Source organism: Rousettus aegyptiacus, unplaced genomic scaffold, assembly GCF_014176215.1.
Source record: "Rousettus aegyptiacus isolate mRouAeg1 unplaced genomic scaffold, mRouAeg1.p scaffold_m13_p_2, whole genome shotgun sequence".
Lineage (NCBI taxonomy): Eukaryota > Metazoa > Chordata > Mammalia > Chiroptera > Pteropodidae > Rousettus > Rousettus aegyptiacus.
This window is the reverse complement of record NW_023416295.1, coordinates 42,093,096-42,111,309: the sequence shown is the minus strand read 5'-3', so window position 1 is coordinate 42,111,309 and position 18,214 is coordinate 42,093,096. Positions and strand designations below refer to the sequence as shown.

At 37.9% G+C, this 18,214-nt stretch overlaps 1 protein-coding gene and 1 pseudogene across 1 annotated transcript in view; one reads left to right on the top strand and one right to left on the bottom strand.

Moving 5' to 3' along the window:
• SESTD1 (SEC14 and spectrin domain containing 1) overlaps nucleotides 1-11,053 on the bottom strand; it is a 96,856-nt gene extending 85,803 nt beyond the window's left edge. The window contains exon 1 of the mRNA XM_016152559.2: nucleotides 10,940-11,053. The gene's annotated coding sequence lies outside the window, so the exon portion shown is untranslated. The remainder of the gene's footprint in view (nucleotides 1-10,939) is intronic.
• On the top strand, nucleotides 1,481-1,598 carry LOC118613975 (annotated as a pseudogene).
• Nucleotides 11,054-18,214: the final 7,161 nt, after the last annotated feature.

Below are 18,214 nucleotides of genomic sequence, written 5' to 3'. Positions count from 1 at the left end.
TCTCGCCATCATTCATTAAAATTAAATTTATAATAGAAAGTACTAGCTCTTTTGAAGTATGTCCCTCAGTCACGCCAGTATCCATATGAAACCAGAAACATCACTAGGTGTCTAACTGTAGGAAAAAAGTCAGAGTCATTCTAAAATTCTTTGATTTTGCTTAGAGAGGTCATATGCAACAAATCGAATTGAATAAAGTGTCCCTAAAATAGAGAAAGAACTAGAGCACCTTATTTCTTCTTCCTCAGAGGAAAGGCTTTGTTCTCACAAACATTAATTGAATTCTTGTCCTTGATCCTTTTTCTCTCTACATTCTCTATTAACTGATCTTTTTTTTCTTCCTCTTCCTCTAACTTGCCCTCTTTCCTTAGCCCTAACCACTTTTATTATTGAAACTAAGAACCCTGTCAAACTCTTAAGTTAAACACACTACTTAGATGCCAAATGTCTACCAACTTTAGCACAAAACATTCAAGAGCTTCATATTTACTAATCACTACCAATGTCTTATTTCTCTTCTCCAATAGCAAAGTTATTTCTCATAAGCAGTTAATATACTATATTCTTATTATGTATGCATTTCAGTACTTGACAAAAAATAGTCAAATTAATACTATTAATTTAAAAAAAACTAGTTTAAATGAACTATATATAACAGGATGTTGTATTATCTACACTGTTCCTGCAACTACCTTGTAAAAAATCAATAGATAATTAAAATAAATCTTTGAAAGAATACTCTTGGACTTAGTAATTTTAAGTTGCCTAAAGAAATATTATTTTCATAAAATGCTGCGTTCTCTGCAAACCAGACTCAATTCTTAAATGTTACCCAAAGTTAACCAATGTTCAGCATAATCCTGCACAAAAGATGTAAATTATAAAATTATCTCTCCTCTTCTACCAACATTCTTATTTCCTTAGTATTTGATCTCAGTGCAGTATTAAGGAAAAAAGCAATAATTATCTGTTCACACTAAGGGACAAGTAACTGATAGGCTTAAATATTCTCACAATGTATAAAAGGTTAACTCAAATGGCATTTTAACAGAGATTATATGTTTAAGATAGACTTAAACTGTAGTCCAAGTGAAGTCATCTGTTTAATTTGCCCGCCCTTGAGTCCTCTACCCATTTCTGATCTTGGAGTGCTTAGGTATTCTGGAAGTAAACTGGATACAAATTCTAAATTACAAAGTTGTAGTAGTAGCTTCCATCTCCCCAGGACTCAAGATGTATGCCTGGTTTGCGCCTGTCCTATAGAAGTAAATATATGGAATAGAGCTTTTATTCGTCTGTGAGTAAAGACAATCAGGATTTGGTGAAAATTGTAAAAATCCATGTTTGTCTTCTCAGCTGCCTCTAAGTTTCCCTTCTTCCTGCCTTCTAAGTTCTCTACCACTTCCAGGGCCTCCTGTGTACCTTCTGCCCTCAAGAAGCCACTGCCTTCTATTTTTACCTATCAAAACAGAAAAGTACAATTTGCGGCCATGCCACCCTAAACACGCCTGATCTCATCTGATCTTGGAAGCTAAGCAGGGTAGGCCTGATTAATACCTGGATGGGAGATCTCCTAGGAAGACCAGGTGCTGTAGGCCAAAACAAAACAAAACAAAACAAAAACAAAACAAAACCCAGAAAAGGACGGAAACAAGAACTGCACTTAGTCTGTTAACAGACTTTACTTGTAGTTTAAGGCAGCTAGGAGAAATGTTCACCTTTTGGGTTGACTAAGGGTGGAAGAGCTTTGCTTTTTATTTTGCTGAGTCTACTTGGAAAATTGCTTTAGTACTACTGATACCAAATCTGGGGAAGCTGGATCAAGAGTTATCAGGTAGGTTGCTTGAGCTCTCCTTTGCCTTCTTCTTCACTCTTTTAATTATTCGGAAGCTAAGAATCTCAAATTCCAAAGATCCAGATTCCATCTTCATGATGTCTACTTCCTTTTCCTGGTTTTATATTTCTTTCCTTCTTTCAGAATGATCATTTTGTATCTCCTCTTTCTCGCCAACCCCCAACAATCTGTTCTCATGCCCCAGAGATCTTGTTGCCTGTGGTGTGTAAAGGAATCACGAATGCCTGGGAGGAAGGGTGCATATATAATTTATGAGTGCTGAGGTTATACTCATGAACTCCCTCAAAAATGGAACTGAAACAGAAAGAGCAAAGGAACATCACCTCCACTAACAGCCCCATCCAGCTGCTATAAAGTAAGATTCAGCACTTTTGTTTTTTATTTACGGTGTAGTTGGGAAGGGAGGGTTGGAGAGGGGCAATTTAATGCTATCAGAACAAAACTACCAACTGGCAACGATCGTACATACTGGAAAATTCAATGGGAAAGAAAATTTCTAAAATTGGAATTTAAAGTTAATTACATTTATATATGTGCACTGCTTTTGATTTCTGCCTGATTATTACACAACATAATAAACATGCATATCATAAAAGATGGATCAGATTAATTTTCAGTTTTACTTTATAATCTTTCCTTCTAACTTCTACTCCTGCAGCTTCATTCATTGCTGGCTGCAAATGTAGGATGATGATTCCTCTTCAAACTTAAAAAAAAAAAAAAAATTACCAAGATACCACACTGTCACATCAGACGAGAGGCCAGCGACTTAGTGTGCCACTTCTCAGACTGTCCATTTTGCAACTATAGTACTACTTCATCTTTCCCAGGTCTAAATTATTCCTTATCTAGTTACCATAATTATTCCCCCAAACATTCTGTACCACTTCCCAGCTAATGAAGCAACAATTGCTTCACGACAAGCAGAATCAAAATCTAAACTCTTAAATGACTCAATGAAAAGATGCTCAGGTTAATTCATAATAAGAGACATGCATCAATCAACTGGCAAAGATCAAATAATTTGGTAACATGGATATAAGAACACAGATATTATATATCTCTGGTGGATAAGCAATATGGTACAAATTCTAATGGGAGGAAAATTTGGCAATATCTGTCAAAACAGCAAAAGCAAGTACCCATTTCTAGGAATTTATCTTATTGTATACCCACTACCCCACCAGTGTGTGTGAAAAAAAAAAAAAAATTCACTGCAGCATTATCGTAAGGACAAAATCATAATAACAACAACAACAATAGCAAACACCGATCTAGCACTTACATAGTGTCATACACTGTTCTAAGTACTTTACACAATAAATCCTATAAGGTAGTTACTATTAACACCCACCATGAACAGGTAGAGAACTAAGAGGCCAAGTAAAAGCATCCTGAGATCACATAACTAGTGTGCAGCCAAAATTTTAACCTGGGCAGTGCAGCTCCAGAGCCTGCTTCTTTAATTGTTACAATACACTAAACCATTTAATAAAATATATGGTACATCCATCTAAAGAAATATTTTTAAAAAGAAAAGCTTTTATAATTTCTCCTCCCATTTTAAGGACAAGCTGAATTTAGCAAATCACTTTTAAAAATAAAATATGAAAAGGGGAAAATAGTAACTTTACAGTGGAGAAGTATGGCAAACACTACTTTAACTAAGTGATCAAAGTTAATATCACCAGTGATGCCATGTAAATATCAGGCACTCCCTCACATGACATGACAAAACAACTTGGCTTTGTGTATTTTTTTCTAAAAATCCATCGCCCCATACTAATCATAAGGAAAACATCAGACAACCCAAGTTGAAAGACATTCTACATTCTGTCTCACCAGGACTCCTCAAAACTGTCAAGATCATAAAAAATCAGATGAAACTGAAAAACTGTCAGAGGAGATTAAGGAAACAACTAAATGCGATGTGGTGTTCTGGATGGGATCATGGAAGAAGGCTTCCCACACCCACTTCCTGAATTTTTCCACCGGCTTCATTTCTCCTTAATGCACTGCAGACATTTTATTCTATCTGAACCAACCTGTCAGCTCCAGTAAGTTAGTTACAGCTTGTTTCCCAAATCCACATCGCTCCAGAAAATCTAACTCTAAACTTAAAACACCGCACACCCATTGTGCTACTCAGCATCCTGTATGTTTTGTGTATAACAAGGATGGCAAATATGGGCCATTAAGACTCCTATATCCATAACAACAACATTGCTCAGTGATCACAGTAGCCTTTCCCACTAAATTCACGTGATGCCTCCAACTACTTTGTATTGCAATATTCCATACCACCAGCATTATCAAAGCTGGCCCATGAAATAAACCAATATGCCACTATAGTCTCTACTATATTAATCTGGTTGCCTCGATATGTTCCTCCACAGATTACATGTGTATTTATTTACATATACCCCTATTTTGTTATGAAAAAGACTAATGAGACTTTTAAGAATACATTAACCATAAAAAGTTAATAAATTTAAAAAATAAAAGCAAAGGAATAGAGAAGACACCAGAAATTGTGCCTAAAAAAATGTCTGCTCTGAGGTGGGCCATAAATCTGCCTCTGGCTTTCTAGTAGCCATCAAAAAAAAGAAAACCCAGTCCACAATCCAAGAGATAAAGAGCAGAGTACTCAGAAGAGGAACTATATTTGGTACTTAGACCAAGTAGTAATTTATATAAAGCAAAGAGAACACTATAGAATGAACAAGATAGAAAACATACACAACTGCCAGTTCTCAAAGGACTGGGTTGTTTCTAACAGTATCTATCAGGAGACACCGATGGTATCTTACCAAAGCCCAGAGCAGCTAAATTGACTTTACAAAGAGCAGAGACATTAGCTTCAAGAACCCTCTATGTCCTTTTACTTGGTTTCTTCCTTTGCTGCCTCCTTAATATAAACTCTTTGAAGACAAGAACCATGTTTTCTACCTCTTACATATAGCTCATGACGTTTCAAATTCTGAGGAGGAAAAAAAAAAAAGGCATTCCATATCAGTGAGAATTTACATAGTGAAATTCAAGTCACTCTGATAAAAATTCTCTAACCTAAGCATAGGAATTCTAACTCCCACTACACACAATAAAAATAATTGAAGCCTCAATAGAGAGAATTTCTAAACCTTCTATACTATTACTGAATCACAACTTAATCTGTGATGTCCCCAAAACATTTTTTGGTTTTGCACATCCCTAGCACAAGGTATTCAAAAATGCCAGATATCACCAAATTTGATCAAATAAACCAACCCATAACAAAATCTTAGGCAACTTCTATTAAAAGAAAGACAATATTACTGTCTTTCAAAAATATAATCAATATCCCTTTACAAACCAGCTGACAAAGGCAGGTTCATGTTTTAAATAACTCTGCAAGTAGGCTAGTAAATAATGAATTATAATGCAGATTTTGCCTACTTCCTTCCGAGTCTATAGTTTCTGTAAATGCCAAACTATGGAAACTCTTGCTTACACACCCACACCCACACCCACACCCACCTACCCATCAAACAAGCTTATATTTCCCTTGATGACCACCACCTATCCCCTTACCTTTACCTGGTCAAATCCAATATATAAGGAAGCTTAATAAATTTAAGTAAAGCAGTTATGAGCAACATGAGTATTAAAAAATTTAAATTACTACATAAGCATTAGGACAAATTAATAACCCTCTATTTGTATTTTATTACTGTAAATCATCTAACATTGGTTTAGTTTTTTAATACACCTAGCATTTCAGTTTGCAGAATTCTCATTTTGGTATCCCCTATCATACCTGGGAGTGGATAGTTGTAATGAATGAAAGAACATGAACAGGACTGGCACCTTTGTTTCTTCATCTATTAAAATGGAAAATAACAATCATCTCTAACAGGATTATTGGGAGTATTAAATGAGGTAGGATTTGTAAAATTGCCTAGTAAATGCATATAAAATAGATCCTCAATAAGTGTTAGTTCTCTTGCTTTTTTTTGGCTCATAGGAAACAGAAGGAACTGAGCGGGTAACTTGTCCAAGGCCACTAGCTAGTGCTAATACACAGGCTAAAACTCTGACTTGGAGTCTCATGTTCTTTCCAAATCACCACACAGCCTTAAAATAGCAGAACCCAACACCTCAAGCTCATCACTGTTAGGCACTCATTACATGTAAAGGGCGGCGGGGGGGGGGGGGGGGGACAACTAAGAATTTGAACACCTATTAGATGCCACACACTATATACCAACTATATACCAATCTCTTTTTCCATAACTACTCAATAAGGTAGATATATTTCTCCCATTTTACAGAGAGAAATTAACTTGTCCAAAGTTATAAGGCTAATAAGTGACAACGTAAGATTAATCCAGATCTGTTTACTCCAGTACTCTTCCCTACTTTCCTGCCTCGAAAGCATGCAAGTATTTAGAGATCTCTGTCTACCGAAATTAAATTTTAAATGGCCTGGAAATTTTTATAGATCCTTCCAATTTATTATACCTGTAGTACTACCCTCCTTTCTCCTTAAATTTGTTGTTAGGCTAAAACAATTTGTAGTAACTATGGTGACAAATTTACATTTAAATGGCATGTTACAGTTTAATATTATCATTTTTTTCATTTGTATTAGATGCAACTACTGAGATTTTTTCATATAATGCCTCACATCTTATTTAATATTTTCAAGCCTCCTGTGAGGTAGGGATTACCATTACAGATAAGAAAACAGAAGTTTGAAGAGGGTAAGTAACTTGCTGAAGTTATACAACTAGATAATGTAGGAATTTACCCTGGATCTAAGAGAAAAATGCATATATTCCTGCATTCATTGATTCATTTAATCACTTGCTTTTGTTTTCTTACCCATCAGGGCAGAAAAAAATGTGTGCGTAGGATTCCTTTGCCAAAATGTAATAAAAAATAAGAGCTAAAACTTGATAGAACAATAAAAACAGGAAAAAAATTAGAAAGGTTGTCTCAGATCTCTTCCTTCCCCCATGGTTGTCAGGTGATTTCTAATAAATGTTTATAGGACAGACATTTTTAACTATTTCAGAACACAGAGAAAATACGTAGAGTTTTCGAATTCATTTTTAGAGGCTGGCTTAAACTTGACACAGACACCAGGCAAGAAAAGCAAACAAAAAGGAAACATGAATATTATGTTTATCTTTTCTGACTATAGAAGCAAGAGTCTTAACATATAAGAAAAAACAAAGGGATAGGTATAGTATGATCCCATATGCAAAAGAAAAACCATTGTGACTACACACTTGTGTATGGTTGGATATATAAACGCATATTTGTACATATGTACACATAAATGTAAGATACAGGTTTGGATATATAAATCCCAAACTGTTAATAATGGTTACCTGGGATTGGGGTGGTCCTGGAGTAAAAGAAAGGGGACATGAAGTAAAGAGAGATGTTTAGCTTTGATTCTCCATACCCACATATTGTTTGAATTTTTACAATTAACGTATCATGCTTGACAATCAATACATCAAATAAATGAAAAGCAGGGCCTATATATTAATTTGCTGTATCTCCTCTACTTGTTATAGTAAAAACTAATTCTTTTATTTATTTATTAGGCATTCATTTATTTAACAAACACTTGAGTTACAACTCCTATGTGTGGGCACTGAGAGTACAATATGCACTAATGCCACCAGGTACTTGTTCTAAACCCAAGATGGAGTAATACTTACTTCCTTCTGAAAGATATAGTGTTGAGTTTTATGTTCTTACTTTTATCATTTTTTATTTTTTACATCATATGCCAGAGATAAGAAATATTTTTCTGGAATCTGAACTGCTTTTATCCTAAAAAAGAGTACCAGATAATTTTTATTGTTTTTCGTTTGTTTGTTTGTTTTTGCAATTAAAAAAATATATTGGTTTTTATTCATTTACAAAGATTATAGTCCCTGCTACGTGTCAGGCACTGTGCTGGACAATCGACACACAAAAATGAATAAATAACATATGAACTCTACCTACCCTCTGAAAAGCTGAGAATTTTGCATACCCACTTTGTCAACAATTAGCCAAGCAAAAGTGCAAACACAATTTAACTTCTGTATGCCTCATGAAACAGAAAGAATGCAGGAAGGAGAGTTAGAAGACCTAAGTTTACATTCAGACCCTGACTCTAACTCTGTAAGGTTAAAATATGAGCAAATTATTTAACCTCTTGGCACCTTAGTTTCCTAACAGTAAAATAGGAATAAATCTAGCTTGCAAGATTATTTCAAAGACTAAATAAAAAAATTCATGTAAAAACATAAACTTAGAAACTATTATAAATTAAAAAGACATTTTTCCAAACGAGATATACAAATGGCCAATAAGAACATGAAAAGATGCTCAACATTATCAGCCATTCAGAAAACAGAAATGAACCACAATGAGGTATCACTTCACACCCATTAGAATGGTTATCATCTAAAAGGCAACATTAACACGTTTTGGATAAAATGGAACCCCCATACTGTGCTGGTGGAAATATAAAATGGTTCAGCAGCTATGGAAAACAGCTTGACAGATCCTCAAGAAGTTAAACAGCTACCATATGATCCAGCAATTCCACATCTAAGTATACACCCAAGAGTACTGAAAACATGTCCACACACAAACTTCAAAAACTTGTAAAAGAGTGTCCATGGCAGCATTACTCAAAATAGTCAAAAAGTGAAAATGTGGTATATCCATACAATGGAATATTATCCAGCCATAAAAAGGAATGAAGTATTAATACATGCATAATATGGAAGGATCCTGACAATATCATGCTAAGTGAAAGACACAAAGAACCACATATTATATGATTCCATTTATATGAAATGTCCAGAAAAGGCAAATCCATAGAGGCAAAAAGCAGATTAGTGGCTGTCACATGCAGGGAATGGGGAATGGGAATGACAGCTAATAGGTTTGGGGGTTTCTTTTCAGGATAATGAAAATGTTCTTGAATTAGAGATAATGTGTGCCCTACCCTGTGAATATGATAAAACCAAGGAATCGTACACCTTAAAAGAGTGGGTTCTATAGTACATGAGTTATATCTCAACACAAAAACACTATAATAGAAATTTAAGTTTCTGTGACTTTTTATCAGTGAATATCCTACTTTTCTCAAGAAGTTGTTCCTGTTGCTTCTAACAGCTTTGAACTCTTTGAAGTAAGATGCTACACAGATGATGAATGGTATTCTGAATGAAGTCAAACTACTAATTATGCCAGAGAAACTTTCTACAGAATATATTAATTTGTATAATTTTACTTCTTCAAAAGAAAAGTCCTTATTAATATCAAGTGTGTTTTTAGGGAGTAGAAAGAGCTTCAAGGAGTCTTATAAAGTACATAAAAAAATAGGTCAAATGTAATATTTTCTACTTTTTAAATTAGCGGACATTCAGTTTTCACATATGCCTGTCAAACAACTAAAACCCAAGTAGAAGAATTTTGCAACCTCTACTACTTTACATGTTCTGCATTCTGCTGTTATGCTGTCAGACTCTTAGGTCTAGCACCAGGTTCTAATCTCATCCATCAATGATTCCTTCCATTATTCGTGAGGGTTAAAATGCCAGGTAAACTCCTTACATGCAATCAATTAATTCCCTAATGTGGGAGAATTGATAGAGTAAACCCAATTTTTAAGGTTATATTTAATCTAGATTACCTGAATATAGAGCAAAATGATTTTATGGAATTTGGGATACAAAAACAATCTATAGAGCTGTATAATGCTAAGTCCTTAGGGAGTGTTTTCACATATTTGGTCATGGGGTAAAGACAGTCACCAACTTTTGTCCACACAAAGTATCATGTATAAAAGCTTCCTGGTTCTAGAACAAAGAAGTATTTTATTGCTCAAAGTGAAATGAAGATATTTTCCTTCTATTTAGTATTGTTATACTAAAATAGAAACCAGCTAGGTAAGCATGACCCAAAGTATGTAAACAAAGATAAACTGTTCTTTATTATGTATTCTTCCTTGTGGGGAGAAAAAAAGTTTCTCACACCTAAGGAAAAAAGGTTTATCAAGTCAAAGAAAACCATATGGATTAATATTTTCAAATAAATGGGTATTTTGAGTGGCAATTTTAATTTGAATGTTTGCCAACCTCTGCTAGGATGCATGGTGGGTATACCTGGCACAGACAAAATGTGACGAAAGGGGTGACCTGTCAAACAGCTGCTATCAAGTTACTCCCTTAACAGCACTTCCAACTTCTCCGGGGATGTCTGCGTTGAAAGAAAGATGTCAAAGCACCATGAGAAGCAGGGGAGCTGTCACAACAGCACCAAGTCCAAACCGTGTATCCAAGGGTGAAATCCCACCCGCACCCTCAAGAGCCGACCAATCTGCGGCTCTTTTCTACTATGAGTCTACCCAACATATAAAAAATAAATATATAACCAGAGATCCTAGCCAACCCTCTCTCCATTCTCTTTGTGACTCCTCCAAAGGTTGGAGGGATGTTAACACGCTGCAGGCCGGCGGAAGCCAAGCCCCACTCTGCGAGGGAGTGTCCAGGAGCCTCCGCGCAGCCCAGGGGCCTCGGGCCAGCGTCCCCCACCCACTGCGCAGGGCTGGTCACTGGCCACACACAAAGGAGCCAGCCGCGGGCGCTGGACGCGGGCACTCGCCCGGGAGCCGGGAGCCACATCTGGTCCCCGCACGCCTTGGGAGGGCGAGATCCGCCGGAAAATAAGGATTAATGCCTAAACCTGTTGCACAATTCAGGACCCTTTCACCCAGAAATGAAGAAGGGCACTCAGACGCGAAGACACGAGCGGCCCCGGCAGTGCGGGCCGCGGCCGCACCCGGCAGGCGGGGCGGAGGAGAGACCGCCCGCGGGGCTTCCCACCTCCGGCGCTTTGTCTGCGGCGGAGACAGCGGGGGCTGCGGCAGGGTCGGCGGGGCGGGGACGCCCCCCCACTCCCGCAAGCCGCGCGCCCCGCCCGGGGAAGAAAGCCGGGCCCGGCGCCCGCGCGCGCTCGCCGCCCAGCCGCGGGGCCTGCGCGCTCCACCCGCTCGGGCCGCCCAGGCCGCCGGGTGGCCGCACTCACCCCGCTGGCACTGGCGCTGGCGCTGTCGACCGGCTGCTCCGGGGAGGTGGGGAGGACGCGGGGAAGCCAGAGAGACGCGGGCAGAGGCGGAGGGCGAGGCGGGAGAAGGCTGGCTGGGGGCGGAGCGGGCCCGGGAGGCGGCGGCAGCGGCTCCAGTCACTCGCGGCAAATCGCGTCCCGGCCCCTGCGTGCGTCAAGAAGGGGGAGGTGGCGCGGGCGGCCCGGCGACCTCCGGGTACCCGCGGCCGGACCCGCGTCCCCGCGACCCCGCACGCGCCGGGGTAGCGGCTGCGCAGAGACCCCGACCGGCACGGGAAGAGGGCGGGGCGGGAGTCCCTGCGGGGCTGGGGGTCGGGGGCGGGGCGAGGAGGGGGCCCCCGATGCACCCCAGCGGACCACGCGGTCCGCACCACGCGCCGAGCTGCGAAACACTGAGCTGGCGGGCAGCGCGTAGTAACGGTAGGAGCACTGGACCTAGAGTCGAGAGCGTAGGCTTAAGGAAGGACCCATCTACTTTAAACATTGGCATTTGTTTTCTGTTCTCGTCCTGAATTATTTAGGTTCGAGGATATGGTCTTCAATTTTTCAAAATTCTGTCATTCTCACTTTTTTGGGATTCCTTTGCCCAAAGAACCCACCGCGAGAAAATCCCCAAGATGGGTCTCCCCAAGTCTGTGGCGTGGCTAAAGGATGAAGACAGATCGAGGGGAATGGGTTATAGTGAGAAAGGGCTGGAGTCAGGTCATTTTATTTTCTTGGAGGATACTGCCATTGGACAGTCCAAAATTTACCCACGAATGGCCCTCTGGCAATGCCTACTTCCAGACCTAGTTATTTTTCTCCAAATGTACTGACTTTAGGTTTTCATTCTTCTAGTTTTATTGCCAAATCATTTTTATGTTATTTCCCAAATTCAGTTCAAAAGAGTCATCAGCTAATGCACATAAACAGGGCAGCCATGTGGTCCCAATTTGAGGCCTTCCTATTACTCACTCTGCCACTCACTTAATATCAGCTAATTCCATTGATAAAATCTTGCCATCCCAACAACTAGGCAAGCAACTAAAGTCCTCTCTTGACTTAAAATCTTACGGATGAATTCTTCCTCTTAATTCTGTGACTAGTAATTTGTTTCCACTATTTCAACCTTTTTGCCACTCTTTAGGGCAAGCTTTTCTGATTTCACTTTTGCTTCTAATATGACTGCCAGAGAATGCTTCAAAAATACAGAAACTCCCTCTTTAAAATCCCTCAAAGATTCTCCACCTGGACAATCAGGATCAAGTTAGTTACCATGATATACAAGGCCATTTGTGATCTGATTCCTAGACCTCTTCAGCTCTGGGTCCAACTCCCACCACGTGTTACGCACAGATTCAACAGGCTCTGTCTCTGTGCCTTTATGTATCTTTCCCCATCTGAAATCCACCCCTCATTTAACCAGGTGATCTCCTACTATCCTTCAAGATAATAAAGATAATGCATCATTTGCTCTTTGGAATCTTCCCTAGCATCTCCTCCTTTCACCACACCCATATTCTCACCTTACACACTTAACGCTGAATTAACTACTCTTTCCTTTCTGTTTTCATAGAACCTTTTATCTGTTCTCTATGATAATCTCCACTTTCCTTTTTTTCATTGCTTTGCTTGATGGTCTTTTCTTACTAGACTGTAATCCTTAAAAAGATGGAGATTCTTGTCTTCATTTTTGGCTCCCAGACAGAGCACACTGCTCAGCACTAAGAAAGTTATCTTTAAATATTTGTCGAAGTATTGATGCACTGCAAGAAATAGATTTTGAGCATCTATTCAGCAAGAGGGAAATGCAGTACAATCCATGGTCCCTACCTGCGCTAACCTTCCACAATATTCTGTTCTCCTTTACTAGGTGACATTCTCTACTTATCATTTTAAACCCTCTCCTACTACCTCTCACATTCTTTGTTTGTTTTAATAAAGCAAGAGCATGCCAAATAGTTACAGTAATTCACAAAACATCTCTGCCCTTCCTCTTTCCACACCCTCTAGTTACACACTGTATTGCCCGGTTATCAGATAAGGGTAACTGCTCTAGCAAAAAAACAGACTGTAAATCATAGTTTGGTTGCTCAATTTTCCAATAACTGTGGAATGAACATGGTTCAATCATTTAAATTCACTAGGCTTCATTTCTGGTGTTCCTTTGCTCTATGATTAGCATGCATTTTTAAAATTTTGTTAATAGGGTAAGCATATCTTTATATATGTATAAATTGAGGGGACAACCAGATCCTGGCAAAATAGCTGTCCAGCATATGCTTGCACTGTGAGTGATAGGGAACCATTCACTACCTCACAATGGTATTCATCATCATTGAACAGTCCTGCTAGTCTGTACATTGAACTAAAATGTATCTCCCTTTAAATTTGGTAGGCAACTATGGTATTGGTAGAAACACCACTGGACTTAAACTCCACAGTGATGTGGTCTATAACTTCCTGGCTGTATGACCTTGGACTGTTTATAAAACAGCTCCAAGTATGAATTTGCTCAGCTCTAAAATAGGAAAATAATAATAATAACAGGACCTTAAATCATCATTATAAATATGAATAGAATGTCCATTAAAGTGCCCAGTGACTCTCAATCTAGTACTAATTGCCCTTCCATAAATAGCCTTTTAAACATTTGAAGTCAGCAACCATAACACGTGCCTTCTTGCACCGCCCTTCACTCACATGCCCCATCTGTTGCCTCCACGCATTCTCATCTAACCATACCCTAGTGTCTCTTCAAATGTGACATCTGGAACTGACTCCAGTATTCCAAGTATAAAGAAAGGAGTAGAGAAGTACAATTTTTTGCATTCCTAGGGTGATAATTTCAAAATTCAGTTCGATATCACATTAATATTTTTCTATCAGCCCACATTGTTCATAAACATCATGTTTTTGCCTAAAAAACAAAAATACTCCCAAATCTTTTTATCTTTTTTAAGATATATATAACAGATATATATATATATATATATATATATATATATATATATATATATATATATATATATAATCCTACCTCCTTCAACCTGTATTTGTATAGTTTGGTTGTGGAGACCGAATGCAAATCTTTGCATTTACTCTTCTTAAATAGCATTTTGGAAGCTATGTACCAGGAGCCCCTGCCAAATAGAAATTAGAATAACATTTAAAAAACATTCAGGGTGGGGGAAGGAATCCCAAAGGTGCTTAAAGCAACATGTTCCTAAATTCCTAGTTTCTCTCCTACAACTTTCCCTAGGCTTTTTATTAAATGTCATGTTTAAATGTCATCTACAATTATATAACTTCTCACATTCATCTTGTTTTATTTTTATAATAAGTTGATATTGAAAACACCTTATACAATGTATGTGTTTCCCATACATTCTTCCCTAAAATTCTAAAGAACTTGCTGAGCTAAGACAGACAGGTATTGTAATGCCATTTTACTGAAGCTCTGCAGGGTTAGGTAATTTACTGAACACTCCGTACCAAAATTGGCTTCTTGGAGAAACTACTTACCCATAGCCCCTTCTGAAGAGGTGGCCCCAGGCAGTACTCTTCTGTGCTGTATAATCTCAGAATCGCTTTTGATTACCTCTGAGTGGGCACCTGACCTATAAACATCCAAGTCATACCCATTCAAAAATGACCTGGGGAAAAAACTTAGTCCAAAAAAGTTGGTCCGATCAGACAATTAATTGGGGAAGCTGAATCCAAAAGGAGGCACAGAAGGAAGTGGCCATTGGCAAGAAGGGCCCTGACAGATCACCAGTGAGCAAATGTTGATTTCAGCCAATAACTAAGCAGAAAACGTCCATTCACACATTCATTCACTCATTCATTCAACAACTATTAAGCATCTTCTCTGGTTTAGGTGCTGGGGGGATACAGTATGGACAAAAATATGTGCTGTATTTTGGTGGATGGGACAGGCAATAAATAATAAATAAATCAAATAATATATTAGAAGGTGACAAGTGTTGGATAAATATCATGCAGGGAAGGAGACTAGAAAGTGTCAGGGTGTGGGGTATGATATATAATAATAGGAACACAAAGGCTTCACTACGAAGGTGACATTTGAAGCTTGAAGGAGATGAGGCAGTGAATTTGTGGTCAAGAAAGACATATAGTAGAAACCGAGGAAGCCAACTGATAGTGAGCTACTCACTAAACAGATACCGAGAAAATAGCAAAATCAGGCAATGCATAGAGCAGGGCATTCAGAATCTAGCTAAGAGATTTTGAAAAAACAGTGATCCAGGTGCTTCCCCAGATATGTGAAACAAGAATCTTTGCCGATGGGGTCTTAGTATTTGTATTTTTAAAACACTCCGCAGGCGATTGGTATGTTCCAACAGGATGAGAATCTGTGCTCTAAAGAAAAGATCCACAACTCCTGCTGATGACTTAGGTTCTGAACACTCTTCAAATTCTGTGTTTCACAAAGCCAAACTCAATTTGCATTCCTGTCTTCCTAGGACACTTGATCATTCAACATTTCTGTTATTCCTGGGAAGCCTGACAGTACAGCTGAGATTTCAGTTTTTCTAATTTGCATATGTATTCTTTACACACCAAAGGAACAGGAAACACCCTATTCCCTGAGGTCACATGTTTGAGTTTCTGTATCCTGCAACCAAAATTGCCTAACATGCCACACTCACAAAGCTGTGAGATGGCGGTGCCAAAACTGTAGCACTGGGCTGGTGTTCTTCATTTTTACCTTAAGGAGCAAAATAAAAATGGAAATTTGCAGTTATTTCTTTAACATTTCAAAATCAATTTCTGAAAGATTGTCAAAGTACTATACTTTAAAATTTAAGGTGTAGAGCATTTATTTTAGCAATGTACATTTAATACATTATTGAATTTTTAAGAAAAATGCTTAATAATTTTATTTACTTTCAGTACTCAGTTTATCAGTTTTTATATTTTACATTTTAATTCCAAGGTCGAAAATCTTCTCTTTCACCGAAGCAGTTAAAAAGACCTGGTATTTTTTAAAAATATACTTTCATGGTTCTGAAATTACATAAATAACAGTTTTAAGGGTTTTTGTTTGTTTTGCAGTTTTTGTTGTTGTTTGGGGTTTTGGGTTTTATTTTGTTGCTGTTGTTTTTTATCACTTATTAGTTAAATGTGTAGGCCAATGTATTTAGAGTCCTTTAGATAACAGAGCTTTTCCAAGGCCAACATTGTTTGCATTCACATGTGTCAGGTAGTTTGGATTTTTTTTTTTTTTTTTTTTATTTGTTTGTTTTCCCCAATCACACTTTCACAAAATGTTTTTGGTAAACAGGCCAAAGGGAAGAGTGAAAAACCAGTGTTTGATTTTTTTTTTTTTCCAATAAAACCAGCAAAGCTTTTCCCTAACAAAACTAACTTTTTTTTATAGTTGTGAATCATAGGATTTTAATACTGGAACACACCCTATCTATTCCAACACCCTTATTTCCCTGTGACCCAGAGGAGTTAAGTGACATAACCAGCTCGAGAGGGTGTTTTTGTTTAGTTCACAAAACATCGAAGACCAGAATCCAGGTCTCCTGGCTACTAGTTGATATAAGCTGAAAGTATTTGAATATTTGCAGTATCATCTGTATGTGTATAAATAGATATGGTACAAAATTTAGGCATAGCACAAACTTATCTCTTAAACATGAATAGTGCTTAAAATTATTCTAGAAAATAGAAAACTAAGTAAAATTTCAGACTAAAGAAAGAGCTGTAACTTCAGCAATCAATTTACTGTCACTCTTAATATAAGCTTTATGATAGAGAATAATAAAGTAGGTCAAGTTAAAGCAAATTATTCAGGCAAATTATTTTAGATGATCTGGCAATATACAATACATTACGTAATAGAATACAATAAACTGGCTATGCCAATTTTTATTCCCCTAAGCACTATTAAATGACAATACAGTATATGCTTAAATAGACGATCCTGAGTCAGAACTCTTTGGTTACAAGTACCAAAGCCAGTCTGAACTGGTTTGGGGTAAATGGATGATGGGTTTTTTGGAACAATGCTGTGGATTTTCTGCAATAATACTTAAGTAGTTGAAGCACATTGAAGGAAGAACTGCATTTCTGGAGACATCAGAAACCCAAGCTTCTTTCTCAGTCCCTTCTTGCAAACCTGTTTCTTTCTGATTCATCTTCACTCTGTCCAATAGCAGCAAACCAGTGTGTTTCACTACAAGGGGAGCCATAGGTAACAGTGGGTGTGTACACGCTCCAGCTTATGGAGAGCTCATGTAGAAAAATATTAGGGGTGGCCGACATGTTGGGGATACACGAATGTTCAATCACTGAGGCCAGTAGAACAAGGCTGGCCTGGGGTGGGTGGGGGACAGTTGAGAGTTGAATATCATAACTAGAAGCTTCCATCATGAGACTTTTCCTCCAAAGGAGTTAGGGAATTACCAGGAAAAGGGGAAAGAGGGACACTAGGTCAACAAAAACAGTTGATACTCACTGAAAGATATGTGCAAGATATGTTTAGAGAACTAAACCTCATACTAGAAAGGCAATTTTTGTGAAATATTTTATCCACTCAAATATTAAAATTCTAATCTAAATTATTTCTAGACTCATAATTTTATATTAAAAATCTATACTCAAGTACCTTTTTTCTCTGATTTGTTAGTGCTCCTTTAAAACCCTAGCTTAGAAAAATATTTAAATTTATTCATGGTTATGGTAGAAAATACAATTTTGGTTGATCAGAGCATTTTTACTTATTACTTGTGTTTTAAGTTTAAAGATTTTTAATCTAAAAATATTTCATTCAAAGTTGAAGAGGTAAAAGCACTTGACTGTCAAATTCAACCTGTGTAATGAAATATTCAGGTCTCATTTTAAAAGTATTAGTTAATTTACAGAGAAAGTTCTTTAGTTTTGGTTGTATGGTATTTCAATATGGGGCTAGGTCCTAGTTATTAGTGAGGCAGAAAAGAATGTTAAAAACAAGCGTGGTCCAAGTCACAAGGTTTACTTTTGTTTTTCCAATGTGTTCCAGTCATAGCCTGGATACAAAGGTCAAGAACATTTGCCTCAGTGATCAAGCAAAGTGTTCTCTAGACTCAAAATCTGAGGCCAGACACTAAAGTGTTTCCCCCTAGCTTCAATTCTCATGTGGTCAGAAATGGTTCTCTTGTTTATCTGCATTTAAAAACAAAACAACAAACAAAACGAAACAAAGCAAAACCTGTGTTCTTGAACAAAATAGGAACAAACTACATT